General features: G+C 42.3%; 1 protein-coding gene and 1 non-coding gene across 21 annotated transcripts in view; one reads left to right on the forward strand and one right to left on the reverse strand.

Annotated features, from left to right (window-relative positions):
- MACF1 (microtubule actin crosslinking factor 1) overlaps positions 1 to 18,045 on the reverse strand; it is a 338,748-nt gene that overhangs the window by 249,457 nt on the left and 71,246 nt on the right. The gene's annotated exons all lie outside the window — the stretch shown is intronic.
- On the forward strand, positions 17,558 to 17,665 carry LOC144282782 (U6 spliceosomal RNA). The gene has a single exon (XR_013351224.1). It is a non-coding gene; the product is annotated as a U6 spliceosomal RNA (small nuclear RNA).

The raw sequence follows: 18,045 nt of genomic DNA on the forward strand, positions 1-18,045 counted from the left end.
AAAGTTTTTAATTTTGATCAAGTTCAATTTACCTATTTTTTCTTTTCTTTTGTTGCTTACGCTTTTGGTGTCATATTCAAGAAACCATTGCTTAATCCAAGGTCGCCAAAATTTATTCCTAAACATTCTAAGAGTTTTAGCTCTTACACACAGGTCTGTGAGTCATTTTGAACTTTTGCATATAGTGTCAGGTAGGAGTCTAACTTCATTCTTTTGCATCTGGATATCTGGTTGTTCCCCAGTATAATTTGTTGAAAAGATCATCCCTTCTACATCGAATTGTCTTGGTATCTTTGTCAAAAATTATTTGATCAGGGACGCCTGGGTGGCTCAGTGGTTGAGCGTCTGCCTTTGGCTCAGGGTGTGCTCCTGAGGTCCTGAGATCGAGTCCCACATCGGGCTCCCCGTGGGGAGCCTGCTTCTCCCTCTCTATATCTCTATATCTCCGCCTCTCTCTGTCTCTCACGAATAAATAAATAAAATCTTTTAAAAAATCATTTGATCATAAATGCAGGGGTTTAATTTTGGACTTTCAATTCTATTCCATCAATCTACATATCTATTCTTTTTTTTTTTTTTTAAGATTTTATTTACTTATTAGAGACACAGAGAGAGAGGCAGAGACACAGGCAGAGGGAGAAGCAGACTCCATGCAGGGAGCCCGATGCGGGACTCGATCCCAAATCTCCAGGATCAGGCCCTAAACCACTGAGCCACCAGGGCTGCCCTACATATCTATTCTTATGCTAGAACCACACTGTCTTGATTGCTGTAGCTTGTTAATAAGTTTTCAAATTGGGAATGTGAGTCTTCCTTTTTAAGATTATTTTGACTACTATAGATCCCTTGCATTTCCATATGAATTTTAGGGTCAACTTGTCAATTTCTGCAACAAAATGTTAAAAAAAAAAAAGGTGGCGATTGTAGTGGGGACCACATTGAATCTGTAGATCAACTGGAGGGTACTGTCATCCTAACAATATTAATTTTTACAGTCATGAACATATAAGGTAAGATGCAATCTGAGCCACTGTTTTCTGATACTTTGAGACATAAATATTTAAATTTCCGTATGCTCTATCAAATACTTAGCACACTGGGGAGCCTGAGTGCCTCAGGCTGTTAAGCATCCAACTCTTGATTTTGGCTCAGGTCCTGATCTCAGGGTTTTAAGATCAGGCCTCACACTGGGCTCTGCTTGCCCCTTTCCCTCTGTTGCTCCCCCGACCCTCACCTCAAATAAATAAATAAATAAATAAATAAATAAATAAATAAATAAATAAATAAATAAATAAATAAATAAATAAAATCTCAAAAAAAAAAAATACTGAGCACCCTGGAGATACTCGATATTAAGGCCCCCTCAAAAGAAACAATATGCTAAAAGATACTAATTAAAAAGCCACAAAGTATCTCTCATATTGCCAACACATTATGCTTTTTATCAAGTTTCCAAAACAGCTGCTAAGACCTAGAGACTCAGCCAAGCTTAACTAGGGCTGAGAGGAATAGCAAAGGCCCCGTGATCTGCGAGGACCCACTGGCCTTGGCTCATTCCACTTTAGTAAAGCACAAAGGGTAGAATAACCATGACCCATTTCTCTACTACAAATGCCTCAAATAAGACAAAATAAAATGTTCAGAAATTATTTTACATCTTCTTTTATATAAATCAGCGACAAATCATTTCTGGGAGAAATAAGTCTTTGCATCAGTACCACAGTAGGGAACCAGACATTTTTAATAAAACAGACTTGTATGTAGCAATTGGGTTGGAAGAGGGAACACGATCATAGGAACTCCTAATGCTGTATTTATATAACAATCAATCAATTTGCACTTATATTTATTTAGAGTGGCTGGGGTAAGGGGAGATGATGACAGGAGTGGGAGGGAATGGCGACAGGGGGACACTAAAGGCCCACTTAGCCCTCCTTTGGGTCGCCACTATATTTACTAAAGTAAATAAAGGCAAGGAATAGTATAACTTTATGTAATAATATATGAACTATACAATTAACATTATGTAGTTAAGTAGGCAAAAAGCTAACCAACGGCAGTCCACTAGCTACCATCAACCCTGACCTCTTCAATCACTCAGCAAAGCTCCTGCTTTCAAACATAATTAAATGCCTCTTGGGTGTGCCTGGCAATGATCTTTACATGCACAACTCTAATCCTCTCTAAATCCTACTCTTTCAAGTAGGAATTATCACCCCCATTTTACAGAAGAGGAAACTGAGACTTGCAGAGATTAAGTAACTTGTCTAAGATCATACAGCTAATAAACAGCAGAGCTGGGACTCAAACCCAGGCACCTATAATTCTTTATCTGGTGATTCTTCCACCTGTCCAGTGGTTTTCTAAATATTCCAAATCTCCTATCCTGCTTCATCCCAAGGCCTCCAAGGAACAGAAGACACAGAGGAGCAGCCAAGTCCCACTCTGTGCTGAGTGGACCTGGCTTTCTGAGACCAATAAAGCAGCATGAAAGAGGGAGAGAGAAGCAGAGGTGATGGTGGGAAGAAAGGGGGCTGAGGACAGGGACAAAGAGAGAAACACAACCAAAAACAAAAATGGGCATCAGTAAAGTGTGTGGGGAGTTCACCTTGTAGCTAAAAATGAAACTGAAAAAGTGCAGGCAGCCCTGGCCAAGAAAGATAAGATGATTTCAGTCAAAACTACAAACTTTGTTTTACTAATGATTTTCATTTCTTCTCTGTAAACAGAAGTTAAAATATCACTTAATCACTGTTTAATCATTCTCCAAGTTCACTGCAGTTTAACTACTTATATTCTGATGGCTTCCAGCACGCTTCTAGAATACTCTGGAGGGAGCTAAGGAGACCATCAAAAGAGGGCTAAAGCTAACAAGAAAGCAGAAGGAAACTTTCAGTAAGCATGAGGCTCCAAAACCACTTTTCCAAGCCGGAAGTTTTATATTAAGCTCACAGGCCACCTGTTCCTTCAGCTTTTTGATCTGACACCTAATCCACGCATGGCTACGGCTCACGATAGGATTCCAGGAGTGAGACGCCAGACCAGAATTTCACTCCTCAGGGCCAGGGCTTCAAGACTGCTGGAATGTGCCTAGTAAAGATGTGGGGGTGTCTGGGCAGCTGAAAGCCCACAAGGGAATTCAGTAAAGACAACTGCTTTCCTTCAACCCAAGATGATGAATTTAAAAATAAATTTCAATGACCCTCATGCCTGAAGAATCATTTGGGAAAGAATGTTGTTGAATCCAGTAACAATTTGTCCCATTTGGGTGAAACAGAGAGAGGAAAAGAGAGAGACGTTCTTACCATCCCTCCCAAGGAATTGGATTGGGGAAAAAAAAAAAAAAAACAAGGGAACTTCCAAGTTGGCTTCCCCAAAAGCCAGGGCTTATAAAGTATGTATTTTTATATTTCTTGTATTTGCAGTTTTCAAGAAGGATGTTAATGCATATGCAGCAAGTAAGAGGCAGTAAGATTATGTTCAGTATATAATGTATTTTTAAAAGGAAAAACTACAGTGTAACTATAATGCAGAATACTGGCAGGCCTCTGTGGACTGCTTGTCATACTGAAGATAGGGACACAGCCTTGAGGCCTCATGTTCCTCTCCCGAAATTTGTAAAAAGAAGACAGTGGGGAATAACTGTTTCCCCAACAGCCTAGATACTGCGGAAATCCCCTTCTCAGTGATCCCATTTCTCAACTTGATTAAAATTACTACCACCCAGATTCTTGGAAATTGGCATTTTCCTTATTCAACTAGGAGCTTTATCACCATGGCAGTGCAGCTTTTCTTCTGAGCCAAATAGCTACAGGATTTCAGCATTATTCTCACCCAAATGATTCTTAAGACTTGAGGGTCACTGGGAACAGCCTAAGGGCACTTGAGAAGGCCAAGACTCTCCCATTCATTACAGCTGCTGGTAGAGATAGCAAAGTAAACAGGGCTCAGAGCAAAACTGAGAGGCTTCCACAAAGTCACCTTATGGAGCAGATTCTCTGAAAGGTTATTATCACCAACACCAATTAGAAACTGGTCATGGGGGACGTCTGGGTGGCTCAGTGGTTGAGCGTCTGCTTCTGCATCAGGCTCCCCATGGGAAAACTATTTCACCCTCTGCCTGTGTCTCTGCCTCTCTCTGTGTGTCTCTCATGAATAAATAAAATCTTAAAAAAAGAAACAAACAAACTGGGCATGGGGTTGATTTGCAGTCCTTCCTTGCTCTACACCCACAAATGTTCCGACCACCACCACCACTACCACCATCCCCCCTCAGCAATAAAAATGTTATGAATAGGGCAGCCCCGGTGGTGCAGCAGTTTAGTGCCGCCTGCAGCCCAGGGCGTGATCCTGGAGACCCAGGATAGAGTCTCATGTCAGGCTCTCTGCATAGAGCCTGCTTCTCCTTCTGCCTGTGTCTCTGCCTCTCTCTCTCTCTGGTGTGTGTGTGTGTCTCTATGAATAAATAAATAATCCTTTAAAAAATGTTATGAATGGCATGTGGACTGGTTTCTGGACCCTTCTCTGATGTACCCTCCTTGCACAGTAAAATGATGATAGCAGGGCCTGGTATAGTCCTTTGTACATTAGCTATCAATCTAGAAAAGTCCCATATAAGAAACCCTGTGAGGCTCTACAGGTCAATCATGGTTGTTGAAGTTTTTGTTTTATTGGAAAGTTCTAAGTTGTTTCCCCCGCCCCCCAAAAAAAATTTATTTTATTATTTTATTTTATTTTATTTTATTTTATTTTATTTTATTTTATTTATTTTATTTTTTTTTTATTTTATTTTAATTTTTCTGTTTTTCATTCTAGGTGACCAGAACAACTGCAGGGCCCTCCCATCCATAAGCTCCTTCTGCCTCTATGTCTGAAAGTACTGACTACATAGACTTCCCCTATGCCTGATAACTGTTTGATTTATATACAGCAGGGACTATCTTTCACAAATCTTTTTTTTTTTTTAAGATTTTATTTATTCATTCATGAGAGACACTGAGAGAGAGGCAAAGACACATGCAGAGGGAGAAGCAGGTTCCATGCAGGGAGCCCGTTGTGGGGCTTGATCCCAGGACCCCGAGATCACACCCTGAGCCAAAGGCAGATGCTTAACCACTGAGCCACCCAGGCATCCCCACAAATTTTTCTTATCAGTTACTTATTTCTGATAGCCCCTCAATTCTCAAAAGAAACATTTAAAAAATTTTTAAGAATGAGAACTTACCTAACTTCACTGCTTATCAGTAGTAATTCCCAGAAGGAAGAACATTAGGAAGAAAAGGAAGAAAGGGGGGATCCCTGGGTGGCGCAGCGGTTTGGCGCCTGCCTTTGGCCCAGGGCGCGATCCTGGAGACCCGGGATCGAATCCCACATCAGGCTCCTGGTGCATGGAGCCTGCTTCTCCCTCTGCCTGTGTCTCTGCCTCTCTCTCTCTCTCTCTCTGTGACTATCATAAATAAATAAATAAATAAAAATTTTAAAAAAAAAAAAAAAAGGAAGAAAGGGGTATAAAGAACTCCATTCTTCTCCAACTGACCTTTTCACTGAGTAATTACCACTGACCCTTGAGACCCTAGGGAAACCCCACTTCAACCTATTTGAGACCAACCTAGCATTCAGTGCCTTGTGTTTTAGGATTTTTCCAAGGTCCAAATGAACAGAAACTGTATCTTCTCCAGTTCTGTGACCAAATCAGGACAAAAGAAATTACATCCTTGCTGAGGTATCTCTCCAAATATACACACTACCATCTTTCCTCAAGTTGAACCAGGGGACTGTCTGAGCCCCCTGAAAGCCATGACTATGCTTGTATATTCAACACCTAGTTCTAAACCTTGCAAAGAATGGAATTGAACAAATGTTTGTTGACTTCAACTATCCTTTGGGGTTCCAAGTGGTGCCATATACAAACTCTACTATGGTCATCAATCTCCCTGCCCTCAAATCTCTAGGCCAATGACAGTAACTCCCAGTCCTGGAAATCGTAACATAGCTCCAAGTTTTTTTTTTTTTCCTTTTTAAGATTTTATGTATTCATGAGAGACACAGAAAGAGAGAGAGAGGCAGAGACACAGGCAAAAGCAGGCTCCATGCAGGAAACCCGACGCGGGACTCAAGGATCATGCCCTGAGCCAAAGGCAGACGCTCAACCGCTGAGCCATCCAGGCTCCAAGTTTCTAGCCTATCTCAAAAGATGCCACATAATTCTCAAATACGTCTTTGAAACAGAACTCATTTTAACCCTCTTGAAGTTCACACTGTCTGGCATTCTTGTTAAGGGAAGGAACCAAAATAAAATTAAACAAAGTCATAAGTCCCCAAAAGGCTGGAGGTAAAAACAGTTAAAGGGTCTTTCAAAGGACTGCTCCTCTCTAAGACTTCGACAGCAAGCAATGTGATTCAGAGAAACCGGGTCATGGTTTCATCTTGTCAAAAACCAGCTCTGTGACTTGAGCAAAGTGTCCTTTGACCTCTCTGGGTGGGTCTTCCTCATCTATTTTTTTATGATATATAAATTTGGGATTGATTCCAGAACCAACTAAACCTCTAGAGCTAAACCAGTGATGCCTAGTAGGTAAAACAAGAATTCAGTTCTAAAAGGCCTAACCTAAGCAGGAATTTCCTACGGAAAAATAGCCTTAAAAAGGAAGAAAATGAAGGAAAGAAAAGGCTTTCTATGCAAGGGATAAGAATCATAAGTTAGTGGAGGCCCCCAAGAGGAAGAAAGTGGAATCTGTGACTACAGAATTTAAATGAAGACTCTTAGGGGTGTCCTCCGACCCCCAGCCATTTGCTCTCTCCTAGCCCTGTTTAAAGAATCTTGAACACTGAAAATAATTAAGAAATGCAAAAGGCAAACATATGAATCAGCATTCTGGACAAGAGAAAAATTGCTGAGAGCTATAAAATGGGTTTAGGAGAAGAAAATAAGGACATAAAAAACAGAAGAAATAAGAAAAACAGAAAGCAAAAAAAGATAGAACCAAAATGCAAATGTAGAACCACAACGCACTTACATTTAACTGTACAGACTTGACCAGAGAGAGAAATAACTTAAACACACACAGAGGTCTGCTCATGCCTCCACTCAGCAACGTCTGACACCAAGGTAAGGTTATGCACCAGGGTGAACGTGAGAGAGAACGGGGATCTGAGACGTCAGCAAGTCTCGGTTCCCATGTGCCTCTCACACTGAGGGCACCTAGAATACTGAATATGATTCTAGTGCTTGAGAATACTTATTTTTTCATATGAAATGCCCCCTACTTACAAACCAACTACTTCATATGGTGTTCTAACTCTGTCCTGGTATACATACAAAGCCGTGTTTATACACTTTGGTTTCTTTGTTTTGGGGGGCTTTTATTTTTTTTTAATTTATTTATTTATTCATGAGAGACACACACGGAGAGAGAGAGAGGGAGGGACGGAGGGAGGGAGGGAGGCAAAGACACAGGCAGAGGGAGAAGCAGGCTCCATGCAGGGAGCCTGACATGGGACTTGATCCTGGGTCTCTAGGATCAGGCCCCGGGCTGAAGGCGGCACTAAACCGCTGAGCCATCCAGGCTGCCCAATATACACTTTGATTTATGGGTCACTTAAGGTATTTTTCCAAGATAATTTTGATTATTTGGGATTTTCATTTTATGGCTGACTTTAGGATCTAGCCTCCTACAAGATGTAAGATGAGACTTGGCCTTGAGGGGAAGACAGGAGAGACATGGAAATCCTTCAAAAGCTAAAGACAATACAGAAAAGGCCAAGAAAGAAAAAACTGACTTATATTTGTGTGTCACTCCTAAGCCCCAGCAACTTGGGTAAGGAGGTGGCAAGTGCATGAAACAGCCCAGAGGCTTGCTTGGGGCGGGTGGTTCAGCAGGTCTCTTATCGATGGTCAGAGAGATGCAGTGACAGGGCACTTGCTCAGAGGCACCATTAATGACACTCTCCAGACCTGGTGCTAGAGTCACTAGGGCCAGACCAGCCCTGAGGATGACCCCTTCCTTACTGAATTTCCTTTTCCTGCTTCTCTCACTACTGTGTATTTGGAAGACCAAGGGCTTCTTCTCTATAGCTCAGTTCAGGCTCTCCTAGAGCACAAGAAATCTCACTACCCTCAGACAAAGACCTAGAAAGCAGATGACCTCCTATAGTCATGACCCACACCCACTCCACAAATAAGAACTGTTTTTGCCAAACAGTACTAATAGAAGTTCCCCAAAATGAAATGGAATCCTTGCTGATATCCAACTATGGAGACACTGAACCTCCAAGATGTATCCACAGAGAGAATAAATCTTTCCCTTTGCCTATGATTGATAAAAAGATCATGCCCAATGGGAAGGTCTATCTCTTTTTTATTCTAAAAGGACAAAAGTCTGACACCATTAGAAAGCAATATTTGAAATCAGGAAAATAAAGCTAAACCCAGCATTTATAGTAAACAGGCAGTAATAGCAATATTTACAGAACTAGCAGTCAATATTTCCTGAACACTTACTTTGTGCCAGGCACTATTCTAAGTACTTTTTAACAAAATTATCTTGCTCGATTCACATTACCATTCTATAAAAATGGCACCATTATAATCTTCTGTAATAGCTGAGAAATTCTGGCTTAAAGAGGAAGGTGAAGTAACTTGCCTGTAGTCACACCAAGTGACAGCATGCGATTCAAGGGTCATCAGCAGTGTAGGTCCTTGGGGAACTACTATTTTAGATGCATTTCCGAAAAGACAGGATGAAAGAAAGGCTAGCAAAAACAATCACCAAAAATTGGACAAATTTTGTTGTTTCCTTTTTTTTTCCAGCTCTGCAAAATGGATGGTAAAACCTGATTAAGCCTCGCCTAGTTCTATTTAGCTATGGTTCCTTCCCCCAAGCCCCTCAAACACAGTACCTTCACAGGCTCTGAAGTCTTCCCACAACAGCTTAAGGAAAGGAAAAAAATGAGAAGAAGGCCTTCATCAAAAGCCCTTTTCTTCTGGCAAACAAAAGGCCTTGGTATTTCCACAGACAGACTAGTTATTCTTAACCCTAACCAAAGATTCTTTGGCAGAGAAAGAAATATGAAAATGTTAGGCTTGTGGGAATGGCTTGTGCTCTAGGCTTTTGTGTCTCGGTCAGTAAAGCCAGCCCACTGAAACACAAACACACGGCCCCTCAGTAACTCCAGGCCGATTCAGTTAACTCCAGGGTCCAGGGAGAGACCAGAGCAGAGATCCTACTACTCCTGATGGTCTAAGCCCTCTCTCCCCTACTCCCATTCTGAGAGGGGAGTGTTCCACAGTACAGGAGGCAGAAAAATACATCTGAAGATGTAAAATACATCTGAAGATACAGACACGTAAAGGTCAAATTCTGACAGTGTAAGGAAACCAACAAGTAGTAGTGGAAGCAGGCAGAGATGAGGCCTAACTCCGGGTGCTCTCATTAGCCTCCATGCTTCTCACCCCAAATCAACAGTGCAGAGTTTTAGCACTTTCTTAAGTAAACTGTGAAGATCTGGTGATTGTTTCAAGTGTTTTCTCCACTCGGCACTGGGTTTTAGAGGCATAGTGTGGCTCTGAATGGCCTTAAGTGGTCATTATTTGCCCAGCAGGGAAATGAGAAATTAACACTATTTTTAAAAATAGGTTGATAAGGAAAAAAAGGAGGGGAGACTGTCCGCCAGAAGACAGGAAGGTCCTGGCAGCATTGACTCCAGATCTATCTGGGCTAAACTCTGAGTCTGTGATACTTCCAACTTGCATCCACAGCATGAGCACGGTAGCATTATGATAATAAAAGTACCTAAAGCCTTTATACCCTCCCAGTCAACAGCACCCTCCCCTTGTTACCTTACTCATGATATTATGAACAAAACCGCTATGAAGACACAGGCACAAATGGCATACCTCCTAGCAGCTGAGTCTCTGTCACAGCAGGAAACAAGAGTAGCCAGGTATGAGGAGTTTCAACCTGGCTTTGAAATCCCGGGGAATGAACAGCCTAAATTAAGGTGTTTTCTTCTATCTATAATCCACCAATCCTTGAGGTGTTAAACCATGAGGTAATAAGGACCCATGTGGTTTACGATTCTGAATCCTCTTGATTACCCAGGAAGCAGGTCCTCATTTTGCTTCCATGCAGTATCAAAGGCAGGTGGAGTAAAAGGTCCTCTCAGCTAGGCTCAACCCACTGGCAAGTTTCAAATGTCTGGCATATAGCAGGCACACAAATTTTTGTTGAATGAATAAATGAATAAAACATTTCATCTTCAACTGCTATAACTGCTATAATCAGTTCCTTCCTACACCCAAGAGGGTGGAGACAGTGTCAGAAAATTCTAGACAGTAGGAAGAAAAAAAAAATCTTTCTTTTCCCTGCCATTCCTTGGTGGTGATCAAGCTCTTCTGTTACAAAGTATAATGCTCCCTTCAATATAAAATTCATTACTTGACTGTTCTCCCACAGAGTTGGATAACAGGCCACACTATCCTAATCAAGGACAATGGTTCCTCTGCAGCTGGGGTGCAACATAGAGTCCTCTCAAAGATGGCAGGGCATAGTCAGGGAGATGTCCCTTGCAGCAGTTTTTATACAGCAACAACTTGGGAGACAATTCAAGCATTCAACAATTAAGAGATGGCTAAGTGAGGCCATTATCAACTTTATAACTTAACTTATAATGACTATAGGGAAATACTAAAAAAAAAAAAAAAAAAAATCTTTACAATGTTACCAGGAAAAGGCATGAAAATATATATGTATACGTTAAGTGAAAAAAAGCCAGACACAGAACGCCACATTTATAAGAAAGATCCAGAATAGGCAAGTCAGAAAGCAGACCAGTGGTTGCCAGGGATCCCTGGGTGGCGCAGTGGTTTAGTTCCTGCCTTTGGCCCAGGGTGCGATCCTGGAGACCCGGGATCGAATCCCACGTCGGGCTCCCGGTGCATGGAGCCTGCTTCTCCTTCTGCCTGTGTCTCTGCCTCTCTCTCTCTCTCTCTCTCTGTGACTATCATAAATAAATAAAAATTAAAAAAAATAAAAACAAACTACAGGAGAAAATAGAAAACTGTATGCAAATAAGTTTGAAAATTCAGGCCAGTCCTGGTGGCCCAGCGGTTTAGCCCCGCCTTCAACCGGGGGTGTGATCCTGGAGACCCCGGATCAAGTCCCCTTCTCGCTCTGCCTGCCTCTGCCTCTCTCTGTATGTCTCTCATGAGTAAATAAATAAAATCTTGAAAGAAAAGAAAGAAAAAGAAAGAAAGAAAGAAAGAAAGAAAGAAAGAAAGAAAGAAAGAAAGAAAGCAAGCAGATCAGTGGTTGCCAGGGACTGAGGGAGGGGAGGAGGTGGGGAGTGACTGCTTAATGGGTACAGGGTTTCCATTTGGAGTCATGAAAAGGTTCTGGAGGCTAGACAATCCTGATGGTTGCACAACCCTGCAGACGTATGTAATGTCTATGAACTGTACTCTTTCTTTCTTTTCTTTCCCAAGACTGTGAGATGGAGGCCTGAGCTGAGATCAAGAGTCAGATGCTTAGCTGACTGAGCCACCCAGGCACCCCTGAACTGTACATTTTAAAACAGTTACAATAAGGGGTGCCTGGGTAGCTTAGTCAGTTAGGCATCTGCCTTCAGCTCAGATCATTATCCAGGGTCCTGAGATAGAGCCCTGGGTCAGGCTCTCTGCTCAGAGTATGCTTCTCTGCCTTTCCCCACTCCTCCCATTTCTGCTCTTGCTCATTCTCTCTCTCAAATGAATAAATAGAAAAAAAATTGTTTTAATAGTTATAATGGTAATTTTAATGGTATTTTATCACAAAAACAAAACAAAGCAAAACTTGGATTGGAAAAAAACAACAACTAAAAACCCACATCAACAACACATATATAGGCCAGGATTACAATTATGTAAAAGGAGGGCAGCCCTGGTGGCGCAGCGGTTTAGCGCCGCCTGCAGCCCGGGGTGTGATCCTGGAGACCCTGGATCGAGTCCCACATCGGGCTCTCTGTATGATGCCTGCTTCTCCCTCTGCCTGTGTCTCTGCCTCTCTCGCGCTCTCTCTGAATAAATAAATCTTTAAAAAAAAAAAAAAAACAATTATGTAAAAGGAGACACGAACAATTCCCAACATCTGTTAAAATAAAATGGGACTTCACCGATACTGGACAATAAATAAAAATTGAGAAAGGAAAATAAGAAAGCCAGGAGCATATAGCCAGCCCCAAAGCCACACTTGCAAGCCTGCAAATAAGTACGGACCAAGTGGGGGACAAGTTACATTGCTCACCAGGCACCAGAACAGCAGGTGTGTGTGTTACAGTGTGAGGGAGAGAGGTCTCAGGCCCTCCACAGCCCAGTCCTCTAATCCCCCTTAAAAACACTCCCTAGGGCAGAGAAACCATCTGTTTCAACAAAGCCCAGAGCCCTACAAGCATATTAACTCCTTCACTGCTGACTTCCTATAGATGGGCTTCCCTCAACATTAAGCGTTCATTTTTAAAATGCCTTTAAATGTTAGAACATAAGCTCTTTAAAAGGGAAGAGACTTGCCCCTGTTCTCTGGTATATCTTTAATAACATCTGGGGATACTAAATAAATTATTGTTTCATTTATGCCTATTTTACAAAAGTCTTGTCATTTGTCCTCACTTAGAGCCTGACCTGGTTTCCTCAAATCCACTCCACCAACCAATATTCTGTGTGCTTGTGTACAAGATAACTAGTCTCCTCGCTGTGCAGTTTATTGCTAGATCCCAGTGCCCAGCACAGCACACACAGTGGGTGCTCATACCTATTTGTCAAATGAAGGAATGAATGATTCGCCTTTGGTCACCATGCCTTGTAAGCATTCAGCAATGAGCACTTAAACCTAGCTAGGTTTGGACTAAGTACCATGAGAGTTCACAGAGCTAGAATATCTACAGAATGGTCCTCTCAAAAAGCATACAATTTTGACAGGAAGACAAAACTACAGTGTAGGAAAGTGATACATCAGTGTGAACAATGATAATCTGAGAAGTCCACAGGGAGAAGAAAGGCCTGAAGTGAGGATGGAAGAGATGGATAGGTTTCAGTGAAGTATAAAGAACAAGGGTGTCCCGGGTAAAGAGAACTGCCAAAGACACAGCAACAGGAAAGAGTAAATGGGGCAATTCGAGGTACTAGGAGGAGATGAGTCTGTCTGCTGCTGGGAAGTGTGTTCTAGGATATTACATGAGATGAGCCTGGAAGAGTTGGAGGGGGTCAGAACACAACAGTCTGTCATGGGGCATCTGGCTGGCTTGGTCGGAGGGGTGTGCGATTCTTGATCCTGGGGTCATGGGCTCGAACTCCATGTTGGGTGTAGAGATTACTTAGACTTTTTAAAAATAATTTAAAAAATAATTTTAAATTACTTTTTAAATAGGGTCTGTCCTACTTTTGGTAACAGAAAGCACAGGAAACAAAATATGAGGCGGTGGTAGTGATTCAGGCATAAGGTAATGAGTGACTGGACCAGAGTCGTGGCAAACGGAGTGGGGAGGAAAAGGCAAATTTAAGAGAAATTCTGAAGAAACAAAAGGACTTGATGACAGACTAAAAATGGAGGTTGATGAAGGGAGAGAAGCCAGAGATGTCTCCAGGGTTTCTGATCTCGGACACTGGAAGAATGTGAACACAACTGTCAAAAATGGGGAATCAAGGAGAAAAGCCAAGCCTAGGCTTGGTTTTGAAAACACTGAGCTAGAGGCGATATCCAAGTATAGATGTTCTGCAGGCAGCTGAAAAATAGACCAAAAAATTGAGGGTTTTTTATACATACAATGGAATATTATTCAGCCTTTAAGAAAGGAAATCCTGTCATGTGCTACAACATAGGTGAACCTGAGGACATTAGACTAAGTGAAATAAGTTAGACATAAAAGGGCTGAGACTGCATGATTCCACTTATATGAGGTATTTAAAGCAATTAAACTCATGGAAGCAGAAAGTAAAGTGGTGGTTGCCGGTGGGGGGAGTTGCTGTTCAACCAGTATAGAGTTTCAGTCACGCAAGATGAAAAAGTTCCAGAGATCTACTGTACAACAAATAAATGTGCACACAGCTAACAATACTGTGCTGTATATCTAAAATTTGCTAAGAGGGTAGATTTGGTACTTTACGTTTTTGTATCACAATAAAAAATAGTAACACCTGAAAACACTGGGAAATTTTTAAGTAGCAGAAGACAGACGGGGGAGTTTGCAATTTCAAAGTAAAGCAGAAGTCAAAAGAACTGGCTAGAAGAAAAAAGAGGTCAGGAGCAGCATAATAATGCCAGCTATGTCTGTATCGTGTGTTTATGTGTCAGCACTGTTTTGGGAGTTTTACATAAGCCACTCCATTTAATCCTCATCATTTCATGTGGGACATATTATTATCCCCATTTTACAGATGAGAAAATGAAAGCGCAGAGAAAGTGAGTAACCTGCCCCAAGTCACGCAGCTGGTAAATGTAGAAACTTGGATTTTAACCCAAACTAGCCTAGATCCAAAGCCCATGTTCCTCCAACTTCACCACATTGCCTCATCCCTTAGGAAACTGCCAGAGGTACAGTGTTAGAAAAAAGAAAAGACCCAGCAAAAGCACACAAACAGCAGTCTGGGTAAAGGAAAACGAAGAAATGCCCTCATTGAAAATAACAGAAGAGAACATTTTAAATAGGCAGCAAAGGGGATCACTGGGTGGCTCAGCAGTTTGGCGCCTGCCTTTGGCCCAGGGCGTGATCCTGGAGTTCTGGGATGGAGTCCCGCGTCGGGCTCCTGGCGTGGAGCCTGCTTCTCCCTCTGCCTGTGTCTCTGCCTCTTTCTCTCTCTCTCTGTGTCTATCATAAATAAATAAATAAATCTTTAAAAATAAATCAAAAAAAATAAATAGGCAGCGAAGTCATCAACAGTGTCAAATGCCAACCCTCCTCCCAACACAGAAGGAAGTCCACACTTCAAGTCGATCTCTGTAAAGATGGGCCAGGTAGTACAGCACAGAGAATTTCAAAGAACCAGAAGCCCAACCTAGAACTAAATGAGCTTCTTCTCTCCCTCTTCTCACTGGCAGGCACCTGGGGCAGCTGGTCTCCAGGATACTCCATGGGCCTCATCGTGAAGTGCAGCGCCTGACCAATCCCAGGAAATACCGACCCAAACACAGACTGTTGTGCAACAGGTTTAACTTGAGCTGTGGGAGAAGTGGATCTCCACTCAAACTATAGTTCAATATCTGATGTTTGCTTCTAAAACCAAACCTGCTTTTAGAAGAATTTCATGTGCCTGCTCTCTTCTCTCATCCTAGACAAACTAAAATCAGGTACGTACAGCTCCACTTCAGCTACAGCCCTACTTTCCTATAAATGACCTGTCACACTGCTGCCATTGTTATACTTCTCTCAAAAAGCTCTGGATTGTTTATATCATTTCTCTGCCTTGAAAATATCTAGAGCCTTCTTCTGCCTATGTTATTCCTTACCCCTTTACGAACACAGACTCAACTTTCAATTCCAGCCTCATCTCTCACCCTAAACAACTGCCCATTCTCCCCAGCTTTCTAATTTATAACACTTCTCATTCTTCCCCAGAGGAAACAGAAACATCCATGAGTCTATTCCTCTGCACATCTGTTGTCTTTCCAGAATACTACTTCTCCCTTCTGAACTGGCAAACTGCTAAACTATTACCTTGCTAATCTCAAGGTTCAGCTCAAATGCCAATTCCACTGTCAAGTCTTCCCCATCACCCACTGTGCTGCCCCTAGTAATCACTTCACCTCTGCTCTCACAGCACTTTGTTCATATCTCTACAGGTAGCACCTGACAGGCAGATAGGTAACTATATCCCCACTAGACTATGCATAGGACTGGCAAGCCCTCAGTGGCTTGTACAGGGTCTGGCATACCGAAGGTTCTCAATGAAAGGAAGGAAGTGGGGGAGACCCCTGGCTGGTTCAGTCAGTGAAGCAGGCAACTCTTCATCTTGGGGTTGTGAGTTCAAGCCCCACACTGGGTGTAGAGACTACTTAAATAAAATCTTTAGAGAAGGAAGAAAGGAAGGGAGGGAGGGAGGGAGGGAGGGAGGGGGGAAGATGGGGACTCCTAGAGAAAGAGACAGGAAGCATGGCACATTATCAGGGAGCAAACTAGTTAGTTGATAACAAATTATAAAAAGTGATCTTCCAAATCAAAGGATTTCAAGATATATCAAACCAAGGAGTCTAAAAGGTTCCTACCACTCCACAATGAGCAAAACATTCTGTTTAGCAACTGGTATTCATTCAGAGAGACCATCCTCACAGTTGTTATAATGTAAAATATATATGATTAGGCTACCAGCCTGGTGTTTCTCCAGAAAAAATAGCCAAAAGAAACTGTGGCAGAATGGTATAGACAAGAGTCGTAACCTATCTTTTTTCTTTTTCTTTTTTTAAGATTTTATTTATTTATTCATGAGAAACAGAGAGCGAGAGAGGCAGAGACACAGGCAGAGACAGAAGCAGGCTCCATGCAGGGAGCCTGACATGGGACTCGATCCAGAGTCCCCAGGATCCTGCCCTAGGCTGAAGGCGGTGCTAAACCCCTGAGCCACCCAGGCTGCCCAGTCGTAACCTTTCAATACTGATATCTACTCTAAAAAAACTCCACAGGGATCCCTGGGTGACGCAGCGGTTTGGCGCCTGCCTTTGGCCCAGGGTGCGATCCTGGAGACCCGGGATCGAATCCCACATCGGGCTCCCAGTGCTTGGAGCCTGCTTCTCCCTCTGCCTATGTCTCTGCCTCTCTCTCTCTCTCTCTCTCTCTGTGACTATCATAAATAATAAATAAAAGAAAAAAAATTTTAAAAAAAGACTAAAAAAATAAATAAATAAATAAATAAAAATAAAAAAACTCCACAAAACCAAGGATGGGAGAAAAATAATTTATACTTTGTTAGCATATAGGGTCACTGAGACAGAGGCATAGTGTAACGCTCATCTCCTGTTGTAACAAAAAACACAGAACTACCCCACACGTTTGAAAAGTCCAGAATACTAATCATAATGCCATTGAACCCCATATTCTCCATGCATTTAAAACCAGTGGCGGGATCCCTGGGTGGCGCAGCGGTTTGGCGCCTGCCTTTGGCCCAGGGCGCGATCCTGGATCGAATCCCACGTCGGGCTCCCGGTGCATGGAGCCTGCTTCTCCCTCTGCCTGTGTCTCTGCCTCTCTCTCTCACTGTGTGCCTATCATGAATAAATAAAAGTTAAAAAAAAAAAAAAAAAAAAAACCGTGGCAATAGGGACGCCTGGGTGGCTCAGTGGTTGAGCATCTGCTTTGGCTCAGGGCATGACCCGGGAGTCCTGGGATCCAGTCAGCAGGCTCCCCGCAGGGAACCTGCTTCTCCCTCTGCCTATGTCTCTGCCTCTCTCTGTGTCTCTCATGAATAAATAAATAAAATATAATTAATTAATTACTTTTAAAAACCAGTGGCAATAGAAGGCAAACCCAATGTGAACTTGTATTGATAACCCTCTCCAGGCCAGTGACACGCAGTAAGTCTTAAAAAAATACAATTAAGGTGCTCACTTGGGCAGCACATATACTAAAATCGGAACAACACAAGAGAAAATTAGCATGAGCTCTGCACAAGGATGACTCGCAAATTCGTGAAGCAGCGATCATATTTTTGATGGTAGCTGTACTTGTGGTAAACATAGCATAATGTGTAAATCTGTCAAATCACTAAATTGTACACCTGAGACTAACATTATGTGTCAACTATACTCACATAAAAATAAAAATTATTTGGGGATCCCTGGGTGGCTCAGCGGTTTAGCACCCGTCTTCGGTCCAAGGCATGATCCTGGAGTCCCGGGATCGAGTCCCACATCAGGCTTCTGCATGGAGCCTCCTTTTCCTTCTACCTGTGTCTCTGCCTCGCTCTCTCTCTGTGTGTCTCTCATGAATAAATAAATAACATATTAAAAAAAATAAAAAAATAAAAAATAAATAAAAATTATTTTTAAAGCTAAATATAGGATCCCTGGGTGGCTCAGTGGTTTCGGG

This window comes from Canis aureus, chromosome 13, assembly GCF_053574225.1.
Source record: "Canis aureus isolate CA01 chromosome 13, VMU_Caureus_v.1.0, whole genome shotgun sequence".
NCBI classification, from domain to species: domain Eukaryota; kingdom Metazoa; phylum Chordata; class Mammalia; order Carnivora; family Canidae; genus Canis; species Canis aureus.